The 19,769-nt window shown below is 50.2% G+C and overlaps 1 protein-coding gene across 4 annotated transcripts in view; it reads left to right on the top strand.

Annotated features, from left to right (window-relative positions):
• Ttc28 (tetratricopeptide repeat domain 28) overlaps positions 1 to 19,769 on the top strand; it is a 408,048-nt gene that overhangs the window by 356,237 nt on the left and 32,042 nt on the right. The window lies entirely within an intron of this gene.

Consider the following 19,769-nt stretch of genomic DNA (forward strand, 5'->3'; position numbering starts at 1 on the left):
TCAACCCAGATAGGGCACCAGCAACAGATACATTCCACCCAAGTCCAGATGGGTGACTCAAGGAGTTATCAGGCTGCCTTACAGAACATAAGGAATGGGGATACTCACAAGGGCATGGCTGATCCCCAATAGCTGTATCACCCAAACATCCCACTTCAGCTACCTTCTGCCTCCCAGGAGAGAGACAGACACTGTGGGTGACAGTGTGACTTTTCTAGCACCTCCCAAGCCACATGTAGCAAGGCAGGATTACTTACAGCTGGTGGGGAAGGGAGTAAATGGCTGGAATTTCAGGAGAGGGACCAGTGGCCTTCATTCCACGAGGGAGCATCTGCAGAACTCATCTTGTGTCTCTGATGAAGACAGTGCTGGCCGTATTATACCCAGAGGACAGATGTCCCCAGCAGCAGCAGTCCAGAGTCCTCAGTGGCAGGGACTGGTCCACTGCAGTCAGTGTTGGTTCCCGGGCAGAACTTCTACTTTTGTCTCAAATAGCCCAGAACCATGAAGCCCAGGGTGTCTCTGGTCCCATGGGCACTTTTCCTGGCTCCATGTGTAGGCACTTGTCGGGGTGCCTGTATTACTTATAGAGGGGCTCTTCCATGAGAAACAGATAACCACTGGACAGTGCAGCATCATGGTCAGAAGGGGAGAGAATGGCCACCTGGTCCAGATCTCATATCCAACCGAACAAAGTCTGTGTCACAAGTGAAACGGCCTTGTGTACAACCATGCCGGTGTCACAGCGAGGGTGAATACAGTGTAGCCCTCACCAATCTGTTCTTCATTATCAAAATTAGCATCTTGTTCTGAGAAAATAGGAAAGCATACAAAATGTCATTTTCTAGCTTCTGTTTTTATGAGAAATGATGAACATGCACTGTGGTTGCTGGGCATCCCAGACCAGCCTGGCTCTGGCCTTGGGCAGTGCTGTGGTGATCCCAGGGGTTGATAAAACGGTCAACCACAAAGACACGGAGGTATGGATGCCCTCTGAGGTTTGAATCATAAGTGCCCAGAAACTAGGTCAGACAAGAGGCGAGCAAAGCTGCATCTGCAGACTGCACAGCCCGTGTGCCAGGTGACAGGGCTGCTCCCTGGCCGACAGCATTGCATGCTTAAAGTGAAACACAGGGTGAAGGACAGGCTGGCAGAGGAAAAACAGAAGAGAGGGCAAGCAGGCAAACCAGGCAGGGCCCACCTCTCACGGTGGCGGGTGACTCGGAATCTGGAGTCCATGGCACAAGGCCATTCCCACAATGCACATGAGGGCACTGTGCCCTTGTCTTTACCCACCAGGACTAGAGCAGCTGCTCAGCATAAGTCCCTCTCTGCTCTATGCCAGATACTGGGATAATGATAATCAGCTCACTCTCCGACCTACAGTATGGTCAGCAGCAGGGTGATAAGAGACTAAAGTCCTAGCAAGCCGGTCTAAGCAGGGAAGAAGTGGGTAGCATGCACCAAGATCTCCAGAGGACCCTAGTGAGAAACTTGCTTCTGAGATCACCTTATTCTAAACACATAATGCTTTTGGAGACCCCTCAGGCCACCGCTCCTGGATTCTCAGGTGCTGGGCTTCTTGTTAGCCTTTGAGATGACCATTGGTCTCTTGGGCAGGAGCCATGCACAGTGGCAGGGTTCCGGCTTTGGACGGCCCCCTTGAGCTGAGGCCGTTCGCTCAAGAGGTAAAGCCTTTCTTGGGCAAGTTCAAAATGTCAGCCTAGGTTTCAAACCAAGGCCTGGAGCTTGATAAATGTATGGGAGGTACCTGGATGGGACCTGCTGTGTGAATCCTCTTACAGAGGCATGGGAACAACTGTCTACTGTGCCCTTTTCTGATAGCAACAGAGCGGCCACAACCAGACTGTCTCAAGCCAAACCAGCCATCAGTGAAGCTTAACCCACCGAAAACATATGTCACCTCCTCCTCATTGTCATGTGCCTCGATAAAACCACACATGCAAAAGAAGAGATCTGATTTTGACCTTTGAATGAGGGGCACTCCCTGAGGCTAGAGGCTGAGGCATGCTTCTTCCCCCATAGTCTCAATCAGAGAACGTCTTTGAGCCTTTCAGTGGTGGCACACACCTTTAATCCCAGCACTTGCAAGACAGAGAAAAGAGGCCAACCTGGCGACAAGTGAGTTCCTAGGACAGCTGAGGCTATATAGAGACAGAAACCCTGTCTCGAAAAACCAAAAAGGATAAAAGGAGAAATAACAACAAGAACGTCTTTGGAGTTGAAGCTCCAAACTCCATTCTAGGCAGGGAACGGGGCAGGGCACACAGTTCCTATGTTCTCCGCTCTATGAGCTGTGGAGTTCTCAGCACCTCTGGAACACTATGGCTCCTTGCTTAGTGGCTACTTTGTTGGACTGCCCTAGGTAGCTGAACTCTCACTCCGGGCTTCCCCAGGCCTAGGGTAAGTAACCCTGTCAGCCGTGTGTCTGCCTTTTTTGAGTTGCGTGGAGACAGCGGAAAGGTCTGTGCATGTGGTTTTTCCTCTGTAAAATCAGTACTAGCTTGTACATTTGGAGGCTAGGAAGGTAAATGAGAAGTAGAACACCAAATTATACACCATAGTTTTATACTGAGTGAAGTGTGTGTATGCCAGATGTGTGTGCACATGTGAGAAGGCAGGCTGTATCGCACGTAGACAATAGGACGCTGGCTGTGTTTATTACACTGTTTTCATCATTTTCAGGTTGTTGCGCATGTTTGTGTGTGTCTTCTACAGTGGCCATATGTTATATTTTAAGATAGAAATGAATAACCACAAACAAAAAAACCTCTGCCGTCCATCCAAAAGAAAACACAGAGACCTTCCTGTAATTTTACCGTAGCACAAAGAACACAAGTATGGGAGCCCATCACGTTATCTGGTCCTAGTAGATGTGTTTTATTTTCCATTCTTGCTCCCATTGAACAAGATGAGCGCCTCAATGGCCACGCCCCCTCAGAATCCACGCCAGCCCCGGTGAGCATACCCTCCTCAATGGCCACTCCCACCTTAGTAGCCACACCTTTGTCAGCAGCCACACTCTTTTAACAGCCACCACCTCTGCTACTACACCCTTCTTGATGGCCATGCCCCTTCAGTGGCCCACACCCTCTCCAGCAGCCACGCCCACATCAGCCATGCCCTTCTCAGTGGCCACACCCTCCTCAGTGGCCATGCTTTCCTCAGCAGCTACATTCCCTCAATGGCCACACCCTCCTTGGTGGCCATGCCCTTCTCTGTCCCACCCTGCCCCTTGCCTCCACCACTGCACTTCACACAGCTGTCTATCTCACTGAGCTCTGAACACCTCTGTCTGAGTGTGCTGTAGTGACTTCTAATATCACATTAACATGTCTCTTCATGGTGACAGAACATGGAAGTCTCTGTGGGAACTAGTGAGTCTGTCTGTTGGGCCACCTAAGGGGCCACAGGTGACTCTGAGAGCTACATCACCAAGGACCCATCCCGACATGGATGGCAGCTCACGAAAGCTGCATCCCTGGTGTCCCAACACCAGTTAACCTTCCACATCCTGTATATGATAGCATCCCACACCATATGCCTCGGGGGCAAAGGCCAGCTGGGGTGGGGGCAGGAATCTCAGGTGAGGGTCAGATGACACCCCCTTCCCCTCAGGAGGGAATGTTTCCTATGAAGGTTGTCTGCAGACTTTCATAGTTGCTCTGATTTCAACATGATGGGGACCATGTCCTGTTCGAGGGGAGACAGAACAGGCCGCTTTCCAAGGATCCATAGTCTGAATGAGTCCAAGCCTGTGGGGTTCCCACTGCACCCCAGGCTTCATCTTAGTTCTTGCGCTGTCAAAGAGCAGGTGTCTGAAGACAGAAAGGATCATCACCTTCCTATCCTTCCCTCCCTGCTCTCTAATCTATAAGTAAATGCCGTGGGCTCTCCCTATTAACGTTCAATTTTGAGCAAGCTGCCATGGAACTAAGGCAGAAATAAAACATCTGGACAGATCTAAGAGACTGAAGCAGGGCCCAGCTCTTCCAGCAGGGGCCAGTCCAAGGCCAGACGATTTCAGTGTTGACCAGCACTACCGCTCTTGGAGGCACCCATTCACCCACGTACCTGTAAGGGAACAGTCAGGGCAAACACAACTGTACGGTCAGAGTTACCCAGACACCAGAACAACCCAGATGCCACAATTATGAACCGATATCCAAGCTCTGGCTACAAATGTCTGGGAAACACCAGAACTAGTTCAACGGCACTTGGGAAGGATGCCAATTCCTAACCAATTGGGACTGAGTTCCAGAAAGCAAGAATGGTTCAGAACCTGGAAATATTAATATAATGCACATCAACACGAGGGCAGACCCACCCTCAGCCCAGCTGGTGAGGAGATGCTTGTGATGCCAGAAGAAGAACAGAGCGGGAACCTCAACCTTATTACATCCACACTCGAGGCCGGTCTTCAGCCAGCAGGACGCACAAGCACACCCCCACTAGAGTCAGGAGCAAGATGGGGATGCCATCTCCTGCTGCTGTTACCCAGTGTGGTACCCACAGTCCTCATGGATGGCAGGACTTTGAGTATGAACTCCTAAAGCCCCCAAGTAATGTAGAAATAACACAGATTCAACCAGGTCACAGGGTTCTGAGCTGTGACCCAAAGTCCAGTTTCTTGGCACTCTCGACAAACTGAGATGGAGGTTAAGACTGTCCAAACCGGGGAAAGCCTTCCGGACATCTTCACTATAACTGAAGTGTAGCCAGGCTTGCTGTGTGGAAGCTGCTTCCTGGGCACCTGCTACGGAGCTGGGCAGCCTGGAACTGTAACTGATGAAGGCACTGATAACTAGATGCAATGGTACATGGGTGGAAGGGCTTCCAAGGCCATGACTAAAGTGCAAGTGCAGACGACCCTGCTAAGGGGGGGTGCTCCTCCACTGTGATGAAATGTCAGGCTCAGTAGGGTGCTGTCGGAGTCCCCTCTTCATGCTTTCCTAGGCTCCAGTAGCATAAGTTCTTTTGTAATCAAAAGCTTTTTATCTCAAGCACCGTCTGCGCTGTGCTGCCTGGGTGCAGCACCCAGCCAAGTGCTGGAGTTACAGACATTTGTTGCAGCCGCTGGGGACTCAGCGGCCCCTATACTTGTACAGCAGGAGCCATGTCCCCAGCCCACCCGCTCCACATTAGGCATAGAGAATGGTGTTGGCTGGAGGCAAGGTGAGCCCTCTGCTCATCCGTACTGTCTGTACTCTCTTGCTTGGTTCCAAGGCTTCCAGCCTGCTCTGTGATGTGTGTACTCCAGCGAGCTTGAGTTTGCTATTTGATTTCATCTCCTTCCATCATGGGATCCCCTGCATTCTACATTGTATGGCATGGCCTTTTCTATAAGTCTTTTGCACTTGACGGAGGCAGGAAAGCTTACACAGGTAAGCTAGGCTTGCTGAAGCAGAGGATGCCTGCAGGGTCTAACCCATACCTACCCCTCCCTCCATCCCAGACAGGTTTAGCATAACATAGCATATGTATGGTAAAATACACTCCCTGGTCTAGACTGGTGAGGCCGAGCCAGCCACCCTCACTGCCGATTCTCACTCAAAGTTGGAGACCACCTTCCTCCATGGAGGTGAGGTGGAGAAACAAAGCCAGACCCTAATCCATTTGAAGCCATCGCTTCCTCCTTTTGTCCCTCTCCTGTTGTTGCCATGGACACCACAGCCAGGTATAGAACTCAGGAGATCTGAGAGGTTATTGCAGAAAAGACTGCATTGGGTGTGAGCACATTGTCTGTGTGGATTTCCTACCTCTGTTTTCTTCTCGCAGACCTGTTTGTGTCCATTCTGGGTACTCTGTGAGTTTGATTAGTAATGTCTCTGTGAGGCTGCGAAGCCCACTGAGAGTAGGGACTTGTTTGGCCACTTTCCCCAGAGTGGCACCCAGATCATAGTCACTCCGAATATTCTGACTGGGACTGTGCCCCCCACACACACACAAGGTACCCTGTACCCCTACATCAGTACTGTGTTGTCATAATGCATTAAATGCAAGGGCGGGAAAGATTTTCAGCCATGCTCTAAAGTGCCTGGCTACAGATATGAAAAATCATCATCTCCAAAGGAAGATAGCTACAACGGCACAAACTGAAAAAGGAGGAGGGGGTGTCTGTGTCCACTCAATGTGCTGGTTTCACAATGGCTGTCATGCATTTTTCTTTTGGGGTATTTTTTTTGTATTTTTTTCTTCCTGCCTGCTGCTGCTTGCTTTGATTCAATGTTGAGTTTTAACCCCTAGAGATAAAAAAGCAGGTTGACAGTGAATGGGGACTTTGAACTACAGAGGTCTTGAATGTAGAATGGCCGTCTTCAAAGGACACTGAGTTAGAGTTGGGAGGGTGGGAAAGGCTGCGTGTGTAGCTGTCTTTGGAAGCACGGGATGGCCCCCTTGCTCATCCTGTAGTACGAACACTCAGCGTCAATCTCACTGCACAGGAGGTAGCAGCAGTAACCGGACACTCCCTGGTTTCCGGCTGGACAACGCCTGTGTGTGCAGCTAATGTTTGTGTTTGGCCTCTTCCTCCCCAGTGAGACCTATCTTTTCTTCCTCCTGGCTACAGAGGAGAGAAATGGCCTCTTTGAGGCCTCTTCTGCCCACCCACAGGTGCCTGAACCTGCTCAGCGTGGCTGCACCCCCAGGCTTCCAACTGAGGCTCAGCATGGCTCGGGGAGTTGCCCACAGCCCCCAGGTACCTGAATCATGACCTAGAATTGAAATGTGGCCTTCAGTGAAGGCTCTCAAAGTTGGGTGCTGGCAGCCATCTAGGGTTGGGGAGCCACGCGCTCACATTGTTGAGAGGAAGAAGGGAGCCAAGCACAAAGCCTCCATGATCATCTTCCCAGACACTGCTGTCCTTTTGCAAACTGTGGTAGACTTTTATTTTTCCTCTTCTGAAGCGTGCATTTGTTCTACTAGGTATTGGTTAGTCTCACTGATCTTAGGACTGCAGCAGATGAAAGCACAGGGTACAAGATGGGAAAACAGAGAGAGCCTGTTACTGAGCAGGTTGACACCTCTGTTGATTAAAGTATCTTAGGAGAGCAAATCTGAGAACGGAAGAATGGCTCTTCTCGTTGAGAAGCAAAAGTTCTTTGGTTTGAAAAATTATTTTCAAAAACTTAATGTATTGCCTTAGGTCTTCTCTGAGAAGTCCAGCCTTCCTCCAGCATCACCTGCTCCGTTTCCGACATGGGCCAGCTCCGTCAGTCTTGCATGCAGCTCCCCTGTGTGATTGCCTCGGCAATTTCTGCTCAGCCCTGAAACAGGCTTGGCTCCGTGGCATATTTGAAAGACAGAAGCAATTTTAAAGCAGTGGAGACTTGAAGCCCTTGTGGAATGGAGGAGGGGAGGAGAGCAAAGTGTGTGGGGCACAGAGCAGAGCAGGGTCCCCTTCATGGTGCCAGAGCAGCTGGTTTTAATCACTGCAGCCTCAAAGACTGAGGGGTCATCCGGGGTCAGAGGCAGGGTGCCGACTACGGGAGTGCTCCCATCAGGATGATCTACCAAGAGTGCTCCCATCGGGATGATCTACCAAGAGTGCTCCCATCGGGATGATCTACCAAGACTCTTCAGATCTCTGATGGGATAGTTTTCCTGCCTTTGAGAACTTCCGAGTGTTGCCCGGGGCTGACAGCAGTGTTAACAGAGATGGAACTGGAGCTGCCAGGACACTGCAACACCAAGTCTCACTCAGCGAGAGCAAGTGGAAGCGCCTGTGGCTTGAATAAGAAATCTATGCCCCACGGGCTCCTGGTCCCCAAATGGGTTGCACTGTGTTAGAAGGTGGTGAGAACTTTAAGGAGGTATAGTCTCACTGGAGGGAGTAGGCAACTGGGGGTGCGCCTTGAGGTCACGAAGTCTGGCCCCACTTTCTGTCCACTCTGTGCTTCCTGATTGCAGACACAATGTGACTGGTGACCTCATGCTTGTCACCATAGGCACCACTGTGCCAGAATAAATTCCCCCTCTCTTAGTTAAGTTGCATTTGTCAGACATTTGGTCCCAGAAACATGAAAATTAGCATCCGATCAGGCAGCAGAGATGATATAAACGAGGGGGGCTCTAGTGAGTGTAGCCTTAGGGACTTGCATGAGAAAACAGCATGGGCAGTTTTGGAAGAGCTCTCCCAGTAGGGTGACTGCGCATTCCTGTTGGTCAGGTGCTGTTGGGCCACAGGGGACCAAAGGGAAATACAGAATCCCTGTCCTTGTGCACCCAAGTCAGAGGTTACAAGGGGATGAACTTCACAGAGCTCGACTGTTTGGTGAATGACAGGCATCAAACTGGCCCTCCTCCCCTTCTCTAAATAGTCCATGTTCAGTATTCCAGAGCACAGAAGATACTGAAATCAGCCTACCAGACCATTATCTGTTCACACACACACACACTCACTCACACACTCACATCCACACACATGAGCGCGCACACATACAAACTCACATTCATACACAGTCACATACACACACATTCATACATACATACATACACATGCACACACAAAGACTCACCGTCTCTCTCTCTCTCACACACACACACACACACACACACACTCACATCCACACACATGAGCGCGCACACATACAAACTCACATTCATACACAGTCACATACACACACATTCATACACACATACATACACATGCACACACAAAGACTCACCGTCTCTCTCTCTCTCTCTCTCTCTCTCTCTCTCTCTCTCTCTCTCTCTCTCTCTCACACACACACACACACACACACACTTACTTCCTTTCCCCTCTGGGTACTGGGGCTGCTGAGAGGAAGCCAGTGCACACCTTACTATATGGTATGGGCCCTTGTTTCTTCATACAAGAAAAAGAAATGAATAAATTGGCCCAGCCCTGTCTCTGCCTAATGCTAGCTGTGTGGCTGTTATTGAGCAGTAAATTCTCACGGGGTTTTTGTAGCAGTAGCATAGAGAGAGAGGAAACATACAAAGATAAGACACAGAAATCCTGACAAGCAGAAAAAACAGAGCTGAGCCTGTAAGGTGGCGCCAGGGATTTGCCTGTGGCTTAGGAGGCCATAAGGGGACCAGGCACAGGGCTTCCACCCACAGCACCTGGCTGCAGGAGGAGGGGTGTGGCTTTCACTAAAAGACCCGGAGCTCCCAGCCATCCAGAAAGTGCAGGCTCTCCTTGCCCTCTTCTTGTTCAGCCTCTTCACTGCAGTGTACTGTATGACTTGGCTACTTGTTGGGCGAGTGAGCTCAGGAGTGGGACTTACGGAAGCTGAGGTCACAGGAGTGCGGTGTGGATGGTGGCTGCAGAGCTGGGCTGGGAGGGGCTGGTCACAGTGCACAAAGTAGACATGAAGATCCAGATGTGGCGTGGGGACTGTTCCAGGTGATGCTGTGCTGAGACAGACATCAGGGCCCCAGTGCTCCTGCACCCCACACTCACATACACATTCACATACTTATACACATCACACACTCACACCATACACACACACACCACATCACACACTATAAACACTCACACACTACACACACACCACACATCACACACTACACACACACCACACATCATACACTCACACACTACACATATTCACACACACATTCACACACTACAAACATTCATCACACACATTCACACACTACAAACATTCATCACACACTACACACACTCACACACACCACACATCACACACTACAAATACTCACACATGCCACATATCACACACTCACACCACACACTACACACATGTAAATAAGGGCTAGAGCGAGAGCTCTGCTGTTGAGAGCACTTGTCAATCTTGCAGAGGACGTGGGTTCAGTTCCCAGCCCTCACATGGAGGTTCATAACCACACATACCCCCATCCCAGGGACTTCAGTGCCTGCTTCTGGCCTCCATGTGCACCAGGAACACATGTGCTAAACATGTGTGCCTGTAACGGACTCATATACATAAACTAGTAAATAAACATAAACTGAGAAAGGTCACATTGAATATTCCTGCATTAAGAAGAAACTCCATGAGGCTAGAGAAATGGCTCAGCAGTTAAGAACACTAAAAGCTCTTCCAAAGGTCCTGGGTTCAATTCCCAGCAACCACATGGTGGCTCACAACCATCTGTAATGAGATCTGATGCCCTCTTCTGGTGTGTCTGAAGACAGCAACAGTGTACTCACATATATAAAATAAATAAATCTTAGGAGGAGGAAGAAGAAGAGGAGGAGGAGGAGGAGGAGGAGGAAGTGGTGGTGGTACTGGAGGTGGTCCATACTCCCCACAGGGAAAGGCTTCATTTCTGGATCTAGAGAAAATCAGACAATTAATACTGCAGCTTCATGCATCAAGTGCTGTGGGAATAAAGCATGTGCAGAACTCGCAGCTCCCTGACCATGCTTTGGGTGTGTTGGCATGTGCTGGCGGTGAGGAATGGCATCCCGGGAGTCTGAGGGTTAGTCATACCCTTCACTGGCCAGGCTCTGCCCTGGAGCCTGAAGTCTGGAGTGTCCTCGACTCTACCAGTGTTCTTCTAGAATAAGAACCCAGCCTCCTCTTGCTGAAGGAGCCACCGGACTGTTGTGCTTGGGCAGCTGTGACACTGGGGATACGGGGGTGGGGGGTGGGGGCGCTGCAGCTGATTATAGAAAACGCATTTTCTTAATCTGTGAGACCTTACATGGTGTTTTCTTAAAAAGAAAATAATGCTAGTATGTCTGCCTGCCCCCTTGGTGGCCCTGCCAGCTGGATGTTCATGAGACTAGTGAGCTGGTGGGGTGATCTGAGAGGTGCATCAGCTCAGGCAAGTTAGAGACGCCCAGTGACGCAGGGGTGGCAAGGGGTGGCGTGTGCAGACGCTGTGGGAGAGAATCTAGTTTTCTTCAGAAGTTTCTTATCTCTGAAGGAAGTATCGTCACCTCACGAAGGCCACTTTGGTCAGAGCGCCCATGGGTCTGTAACTGCCGGGGTGACTCGCAAGGCCGACTGGCCTGCCCTGTTGAACTGAGGAGGCTCAGCAGCTTCTGCCTGCTGCTGTCCATGAGGGCTGGCTTCCAGGAGCCTCAGAGAAAGCTACACATTCCTCTGCAGCTGTGGGCTGCCAAGCCGAGCCCAGAGTCACGGATGTGGGAGGAGTCTTAGCTAAGGATGTTTGAACTCTGAGCTCTGTCTGAGTTGCTTCCTAGGAGAGCACTCACACTGGAGCCCAGGAGGGAGAGCATTCACACTGGAGCCCAGCACAGTAGTTCACACTGGAGCCCAGGAGGGAGAGCATTCACACTGGAGCCCAGGAGGGAGAGCATTCACATTGGAGCCCAGCACAGTAGTTCACACTGGAGCCCAGGAGGGAGAGCATTCACACTGGAGCCCAGGAGGGAGAGCATTCACACTGGAGCCCAGGAGGGAGAGCATTCACACTGGAGCCCAGGAGGGAGAGCATTCACACTGGAGCCCAGGAGGGAGAGCATTCACACTGGAGCCCAGGAGGGAGAGCATTCACACTGGAGCCCAGGAGGGAGAGCACTCACACTGGAGCCCAGGAGGGAGAGCATTCACACTGGAGCCCAGTCAGAGTCAGTACTGGCTTTGGAAAGAAAGCGGTACTTTTTAAAGGAATGTAACGAGGTCCTGTGATTACCACTCCGTATGCCTGTGATTATGACAGTCTTCACAATACCAAGAATCTGGGCGAATACAACTCATTTCTACAAGGAAGGCAGCCAACTATTGCTATCCCTGAGATGACTCAGAAGTTGAAAATCTGCAGGAAAGGGTTTCCCAGCAGTCACCACCACACGCAATCAGCTGTGCTCACGGGGAACAGAACATGCCAAAGGTTCCATCATCGACGCAGAGACTTCTAAAAATACCAGCGAAGGGTCTGTGTCTAAACCCACAGCCTCTGAGGTGAAGAGCCCAGTCCTGGCAGAGGTAGCATGGAAACCGTTTGGGAGGCAGAGCTGAGAGAAGAACTTGAGAAACCAGAGGGCCTCACGAGCAAGGCGAAAGGCAGCAGCAAACACCAACGCCTGGGTGCCACAGACGCCTGCGAGTGAGGCTGAGAGCCTCCGAGGGCATCAGAGAGGTCCAGACAGCACGCTGTCCTTGGCTAGGGACGCCTCCAAAGTGTGCACACTGTTGACCCTGGCTCTACAAACAGCCAAGGAACAAACCCTCCAAGAACAAAAGCAGAATGAAGCTGCTCTTAGGCGGCAGGGCCCACACGGGAAGAGCGCACACTCTTGAGGCTGAAGTGAGTGTGTGCCAGGAGAGCAGGCCCTCAGAGAAGGAGCAGAGAGGAGAAAGGGGGCTAAAGGATGGGGTTGTCTTTTTCTATTCTACGGAAAGTATTTTTTCCGTATAATATATTCTGATCGCGGTTTCCCTCCCCCACCTCCTGAGCCTCCCTGACCTTACAACTTCACTCCTTCTTTCTCTCTCTAGAAAAAGAGCAGGCAAATAAAAAGAAAAACATAAAAATATACACACAAAAACCCATTGTCTATAAAAACCCCAAATCAGAATCCATGACCCACAAACTGAAGACCAGTAAGATTAAAAGAATGAAAGCCAAACAGAGCAACGTAAGACAGAAAGCATTCAAACACACTGCTGAGCTCATTTTGGGTAGGCTGCCCACTGCTGGGTACAGAGTCTGTCCTTAAGTATGGTTTGTACACCCAGTGAGACTCCATCGAATATGCTAAATTTCTGTTGTAAGCAGTTGTCAGTTAGAGTGCCTGGGTTAGGGATGGGAGCCCACTTCTCTCAGAGCTCTGGGACCCCACCTGGCTTAGACCCATGCAGGCCCTGTGCACACTGCCCCCATCTCCCTGTGTGTCTGTGCACATCAATCATGTTGACTTCGAAGGGCCTGTGTCCTTGGTGACCTGCGTCTCCTCTGGCTCTCATGTTCCCTCCTCCTCTGCAGAGCTCTCTGAGCCCTGAGGGGTGGGGTTTGATGGCGACAGCCCACTTAGGACTCAGCGCTCCAAAGTCTCTCACTCTCTACACATTGTCCAGTTGTGGGTCTCTGTGTTAGCTCCCAACACAGGAGGAAGCTTCTCTGATGGTGGCTGAGTGAGGCGCTTACTTATGGGTGTAGTAGAATGTCGTTCTTATTTTTTAAGTATATGAAATTGTGTGTGTATGTATATGTATATATATATATATACACACATATATTATATATAATACATATATAATATATAATTTATATTATATCTAAACAATCATATTTCCCTGGGGTGTTCACAATGAAAGCTCAATAAAACTAGGAAAGAGAGAGACAGACAGACAGACAGACTCTTCAAGACCAGGAAACTGGGAGAAGTGTCAGACTTGTGGCATATAAGAGTAGGAGAATGTTATGAACTTTGAACCAAATGTGCAACTAAGATGAAACACAGAAATTTCTTAAAATCCCATTCGACCAAAACCAACACCACATCAAACAGAATATGACAGGCCCTGGATGTGCTACAGAAATTAGAGTCCTTATCACGCACTTTAACTCCACGGTAAATTCACTCACGTCCTAGGAGATTTCTCTAATGAAGTCTACAGAGTATTCAGAATAAAAGCCTGCAGGGCTGGGATTGCAGCTCAGCACAGAGTGCTCGCCTGGTGTGTAAAAAGCCCTGGGTTCGGTCTCCAGCACCAGGAAAAAATGTTAAAGAACAGTTTATACCGAAGTCATCTTGAAACAGTAGAACAGAGTCCTTTGCACCTCCACATGAGGTTTATGTCTGCCTCGTGCACAGCAGCATGGACAGCTGTGACAGACACCCTTTGCCCTGCAAGCCTGCTGGAGAGATGGCTCTTAAGTGGTTAAGAGCCCTGGCTGTACTCCAAAGGACCAGGGTTCAATTGTCAGCACCTACATGGCACTAACAACCCTCTGTAACTCCAGTTCCAGAAGATCTAAAGTCCCCTTCTGACCTCCGCATGCAGCAGGCATGTATGAGGTACACACGTATGTAGGCAAACACCACTATGTGATAAAATAATAATAATAATATCTAAAGCAACCTTGATAGAGAAAAACCTCCCTGGAGAATACACACCATGTGTCCCCCAGCCTCACTGTAAAGCTGTGACAGTCACAGCTAACCACTTGGAATCCCAGCCCTTGGGAGGACCAGGAGTTCCAGGCCGGCATGGGCTACACAGTGAGCTCTGGCCTTCGAGGAACAAATGGCTGACTGTGGTATCCTGAGTGACTGACCCTGGAGCAGGATGCGAGACGAGAAACAGGTCCCACTTATACTCTTACTTGATTTCAGCAAAGTCATCCCATAATATACTAGGAAGAGACAGTCTCTCCAACCAATGGTCCTGATGGGACTGAGCTGTGTCTGGGGGAAATTAGTCTTAACCCTCATGTCAAACACAAAAGACAACAGTTAAAGCTGCGCACCCACCATCAAGAGGTGCACACTGGGTGTCTTCCTGAGTTAGAGCAACAGGTAACAGAAACCAGCAGAAAATGACCCGCAACATGAACAAAAGTATGTCAGGCATCGCAATTACATACTGCCACTCATATGAGCAGGCAGATGGCCAGGTGGGCCACACCTCACACGGCTGACTGGGGGCTCAAAATATTCAAAGACCCTCATGACTCACTAAAATACAAACAGCAAGTAGAATCTTAAAAGTTATGCAGTATGTCACTAGTCATTTAGGGAGTGTGACTGGAACCATAGGGAACTCCTGGGAGGGGTAAGATGACAAAAACTGACCTCACAGATGCCAGGAGGAAGCAGAGGGAGAAGACAGTGTGCATTGTTGGTGACTGTAGCTTTGTAACCACCCTGTGAAGCCTCCAGCCATTTCAATGATGCCAGTATCCTCACTGTGGGCACGTAACCCACTCTGACCCTCACCGTGGGCATGTGACCCACTCTGACCTTCAAGTGGGCGTGGGACACACTCTGACTCTCACTGTGTGTGGGTGACCCACTCTGATGCTCACTGTGGGTGTAGGACCCACTCTGACCCTCACCGTGGGCATGTGATCCACTCTGACCCTCACTGTAGGCACAAGATCCACTCTGACCCTCACCGTGGGCATGAGATCCACTCTGACCCTCATTGTGGGCATGAGATCCACTCTGACCCTCACTGTGAGCGTGTGACTCCACTGCCCAGGAGAAAGGAGAACCTCTAATGACAGAGACTTCCACAAGGATGGCAGTTTCATACCTCATGCCTGCAGCAGGCCATCAGCCTGACAATGTTCCGCATGCTGTGTGGTCAGGGTGTGGTCAAGGGTATGAACTAAATGAAATCCAGAAACCCTGTGGTGAAGGACAGCAAGCCACAGGGAAGGTCAGTCGCTATGGGACCATGACTTCTGCCTCAGGCACAGCTTCAGTAATCTCTGTAGGGAAAAGGCAGGGCAAAGGCGGCCTCCAATATGGAGGCCAAAACCGAAACTTTGTTTCTTTATAGGGTTTTTAGCACAATGTCCCTGTCTGACTCGGTGTAAGTTAAGATTTGTCAAGTTCATTTTGTGTAGTTCTGTGCACATATTTTATATTAGGATGCATATACTAGTATTGCTCTCCAGCCCTGATATGCCTTGTGAAGTATTTGAAAGAACATTAACTGTAATCCAGTGTAAGTTATTTAAACTGCATCCAGGTAGGAAATTATGCAGATGACTTGGAAAGAGCAAAGACAGCTGGGTAGGCAGGCAGTAAGCATCAGGGATGGTGAGATGTGGCCGAGAGGCGTCTCAGTATTCTCTCTAAGAATCTTTAAGTTTTTCCATAGCTTTAATTTTTTTCATCATAAAAAATTTGGAAAATATACAAAGCAGTATGGACAGATGATCTTAAAAATGCAGACTATCCACTCCTGGGTTCAACTTAAAGAAATCTAAGTGAGTCTTCCATGGGAGGCTGATTGTCAGTCTATCTACCTGGCGTGCCTGTGTACCTATGCTCACTGTGGCCCTGTTCATAAAAGCCAGCCTAGCATAGACAAATGGATAAAGGATATGTAGCATATGTATACACTGTTTTATTAAGCCATGAAGAACACACCTACATCACTCTAAGGGAAACGGGTGAATCTGGAGGTCATCGTGTTAGGTGCACTAAGGCAGACTTGGAAAGGCAAGTGATATCAGCTCTTATGTGCAGTCTACATGGCAACAGGAGAGGAGGAGCTTAGAGGGAACACCCTGGAGTCACGTGATCAGAGGGACCATCAACTGGGGAACTGTCTAGATCAGACTGGCCATGGCCATGTCTGTGAGGTGCCTTGACTGTCGTGGGAATGCCTGGCCCACCGTTGGTGGCACCATCCCTATGCAGGTGGGCCTGGGCTACGAGAAAGCTAACTTACGAGCACCCAGCGAGCAGCTTTCCTCTGTGGTTCCTGCTTTGAGTTCCCACCTTAACTTCCCTCAATGATGCATTATGACCTGGAAGTGTAAGCCAAACAAACCCTTTCCTCCCCAATTTGCCCTTAGACTTGGTTTTTAATCCCAGTAACCAAGACGCAACTAGAACATTACTTGTGGGGGCTGAGGTGAGGCTTCAGTCCAAGGCCAGCCTGGTCTATAGAGGGAGATGTGAAGTGCCCATGTGCAAAGGCAGCAGAGGCCATCAGGCTGCACGGTGACTGCACACAGCTGTGCCTGTGCATCCTGTAGTAGGAAGCATTAGAAGTGAGGTATTGGTGCTAGACAGGTATGTGTGCATATTGCAGGGGAGAGCATGGAGCATGCAATGTCCAGTGCACACTGGAGATAGCTTCCACGGGGTAAAAGTAACATCAACAGAGTCTGGTGAGACAGACCCATGCCAAGCAGGTAGTCTGACAGCAAGCCTCCCATGGACCACTACTGGTCACAACCGGTGAGGGAACAGAACAGGCTGTGGAAAACAGTGTGAAGCCTAAAACCACATCCTAGGACCACTAGTTTCTAGCTGCAATGCTTGGAACAAGTTGTCCACCCACACCCCTTTCTCATTCGCCACTGCAGACCCTCATCCCCACCTTGAGGCATGGTCTGGCATCATGAGCCCCTCCCAGCACAGCCCTTTCATACAGCCTGTGCAGCAGAGGCTGATCTTCCTGCCCTCCCTACTTCCCAGACCCTCTGGGCCCTGCAAGGGCTGCCTTCCCCTCAGCATGGGCCTCTTCTGTTGTCCGTCCAAGGACCCCCAGGAACTGGTGGCACTTGTCCGTGTCACTCACTATCTCTAGACCTTGGATCTGGAAGCAAGGGTTGTGTGACTGACTGTGACTGCACGGAAGGGCTCCGTGTGTCTCGCATGAAGGAGCTGGCAAGTGGGCATGGCCAGGGCTCCCTGCCTTCTCATTCAGTGAGTCTGTGGAGTGCGGGGACGATCGTCGCTCTACCGCCTGCTGTGGTGTGCTCACCCTACAAACATGCAGCCGCAGGAGCCTGCGCTGCCCAGTTCCACCACAAGACGTGGCCACAGAAGCTCACTGGATTCAAAGATAGGGAAGCTCACTGTATTGTGGGCTCTCTTTCAGCTATTTTTCTTTTTTTAACACCATGATTCCATTTAAGACCTGGAAGGGATCTGAGATTTTATGCAATTAAACCCCAAAGTGTTGGTCATTCAGTAAGAGACTGAATAGCCTCGCCCCTCTATGGAAAAGGCACCCAGAGAACTGTTATCCATGAGGAGAGATATGGGTTGTCTAGAGAGAGCCCAGAACAACCCAGTGGTACAGAGCAGTGTAACTAGTGACAGGGTGGCAGTGCTGGCAAGAAGCCGGCTGCATGTCAGGGTTAGCACATGGCTTGGAAGCCACCCCGACTCTGCCTCTGTCAAACCCCGCCTTACCCTTGAACTGATCCTCTCTCCTCTGCTCTTTCTTCTGGGCTGTGCCTCAAATGCTGACTTTAAAAATCAAATCCAAATGCCATGCTTGGCGCTCTCCACTGGCCCAGAAACGCTGGTTCTGCACCGTGTGTGTGGCATACATATCAGCCAGCGGAGACGGCCTCAGACCCAGGAGGAATCTTTGGCCCAGCCTCAGCCTGATCTGTGCAGGTCTTCAAGTCAGCCCAGGCTCACTGGGAGGCCTCATCCCAGTGTATACCAGTGCAGATCTTTAGTCCATCCGGTCTCAGAGATGAGCTCAAGCCAACCTCTGACCACTGCACATCAGAGTGTGTTTGCATCTAAGGGAGGAATTCCTTAACTCATCCAGGCCAGAAAACCAGTGTGTCCTGCCGCAGGCTAGACCCTCTGCTCTGTGAACACGTGCACAGCTCCTCAAAGCAGACACGTCTGCAGAGCACATTGCTCCTTCCTTTCCTAGGCATTGTCGTCCTGTGCTTTCTGCTCTCTAATCATTACATGGCAAAAGATGACACAGAGCTTCAGGAGCTGAGGCAGGAGGATCAGGGGTTGGATGTTAGCTGGAGTCATACAGAACCCATCGTGTGGGTTGGGGAGAAAAGCAGAAAAGAGGGAAGGATCTCACCTGCCCCCAAACCGACCACTGTCCTGCACCCACGGTGGGGGGGGGGGGGGTGTCAGCGATTTGCAACCCAGTGGTAAGCGGGAAAGGACGGGCTACACAGGCGGCAGCAGTTGTTCTTGGAGCATTGCTTTGCAATTCGCACAGCAAAAATACCTGCAGAACTCAAGCTGCCACTGCCCTTGCTCTTTGCATTAATTTTCCAACATTCTGCACTCCGCACCCACCCGTGGAATCATAGAGATTTGTTTCTCTCAATGCAAAGTCCCCTGTCCCACCCTGAATGGAAACTACTTTTCTTATTTGGTTTCTCAACAAGCCACTACCCAATTGTGCTGCTTTAAGCATGGAAACAAACAAACAAAACAACAACAACAAAAACCTGCAGAGCCCTGGCAGAATAATTTGGATCCAGAGGGACTTGTGCAGATAGGACCACCAAGAGAAGCCAGTCCACCCTGTTCCTAGTAGGCACGACATACACGGCCTCTGCCCCTTGGCTCTCACCAGTGTCTGCTTTCCAAGCCCCACAAAGCAGAAGCCGGCTTGCAGCATGGCTGTCAGGCCGATGCATCTGTGAGTGCTGTAGACAGCCTCTTGAGCAGTTCCTTTGCCTCTCCTGCTGCAAAGCCAGAAACAAATATTTAGCTGGCTGTAGAGAGCCATTCACATGAGTGCTGTCCCCCTGGGGGTCTTCTGCACACAGCGCCTGGCTGCTCCTTCCACGTGACACAGGACATATAATATATTTATGTCTGGTGTAACCATAGAAACCTGTTGTATCAGTGAAGACATTGCAATTCTGCTTCTCCCCAGAAAGACGGATAAAGCCCCAGGGCAGCCGCCACTGCTGCAGGCTGCATTCAGTAGTGGCCACATCTGCGGACTTTAACAAAGTATCAGATAGACACAAGGAGGTAAAAACTGCTCTGGGTGTTCTTTTAGACACTGGAGCCAAACCATCATTTTCTCTCATCACCCACACAGCTTGCACTTCATTACTTCTCCCGAAGACAGTGGTCTTGTTTGTGTGACGTCCTCTAGGGAGTCAGTGGCATAAGGCAAATATACATTTGCCATATAATTGTACAATTGTTGGCTTTCAGAGAACACAGTGTGGCCATTGAAAGGGGTGGAAATGATGCTGGTCTAACCCAGGCTCCTTCATTCCCTGGATGCAGCAGTAAGGTCTGCCTTCCTGGTCACTGTGAGGAAGGCAGTCATTTAAGGGAAAAGCCCAGTCCACAGCAGCCGTGGCACCGGCTGGTGGCACTGCCCCAGTCTTCATTTCCC

The sequence above is a fragment of the Mus caroli genome, unplaced genomic scaffold (genome assembly GCF_978045245.1).
Source record: "Mus caroli unplaced genomic scaffold, Mus_caroli_1 scaffold_4, whole genome shotgun sequence".
Classification (NCBI taxonomy): Eukaryota; Metazoa; Chordata; class Mammalia; order Rodentia; family Muridae; genus Mus; species Mus caroli.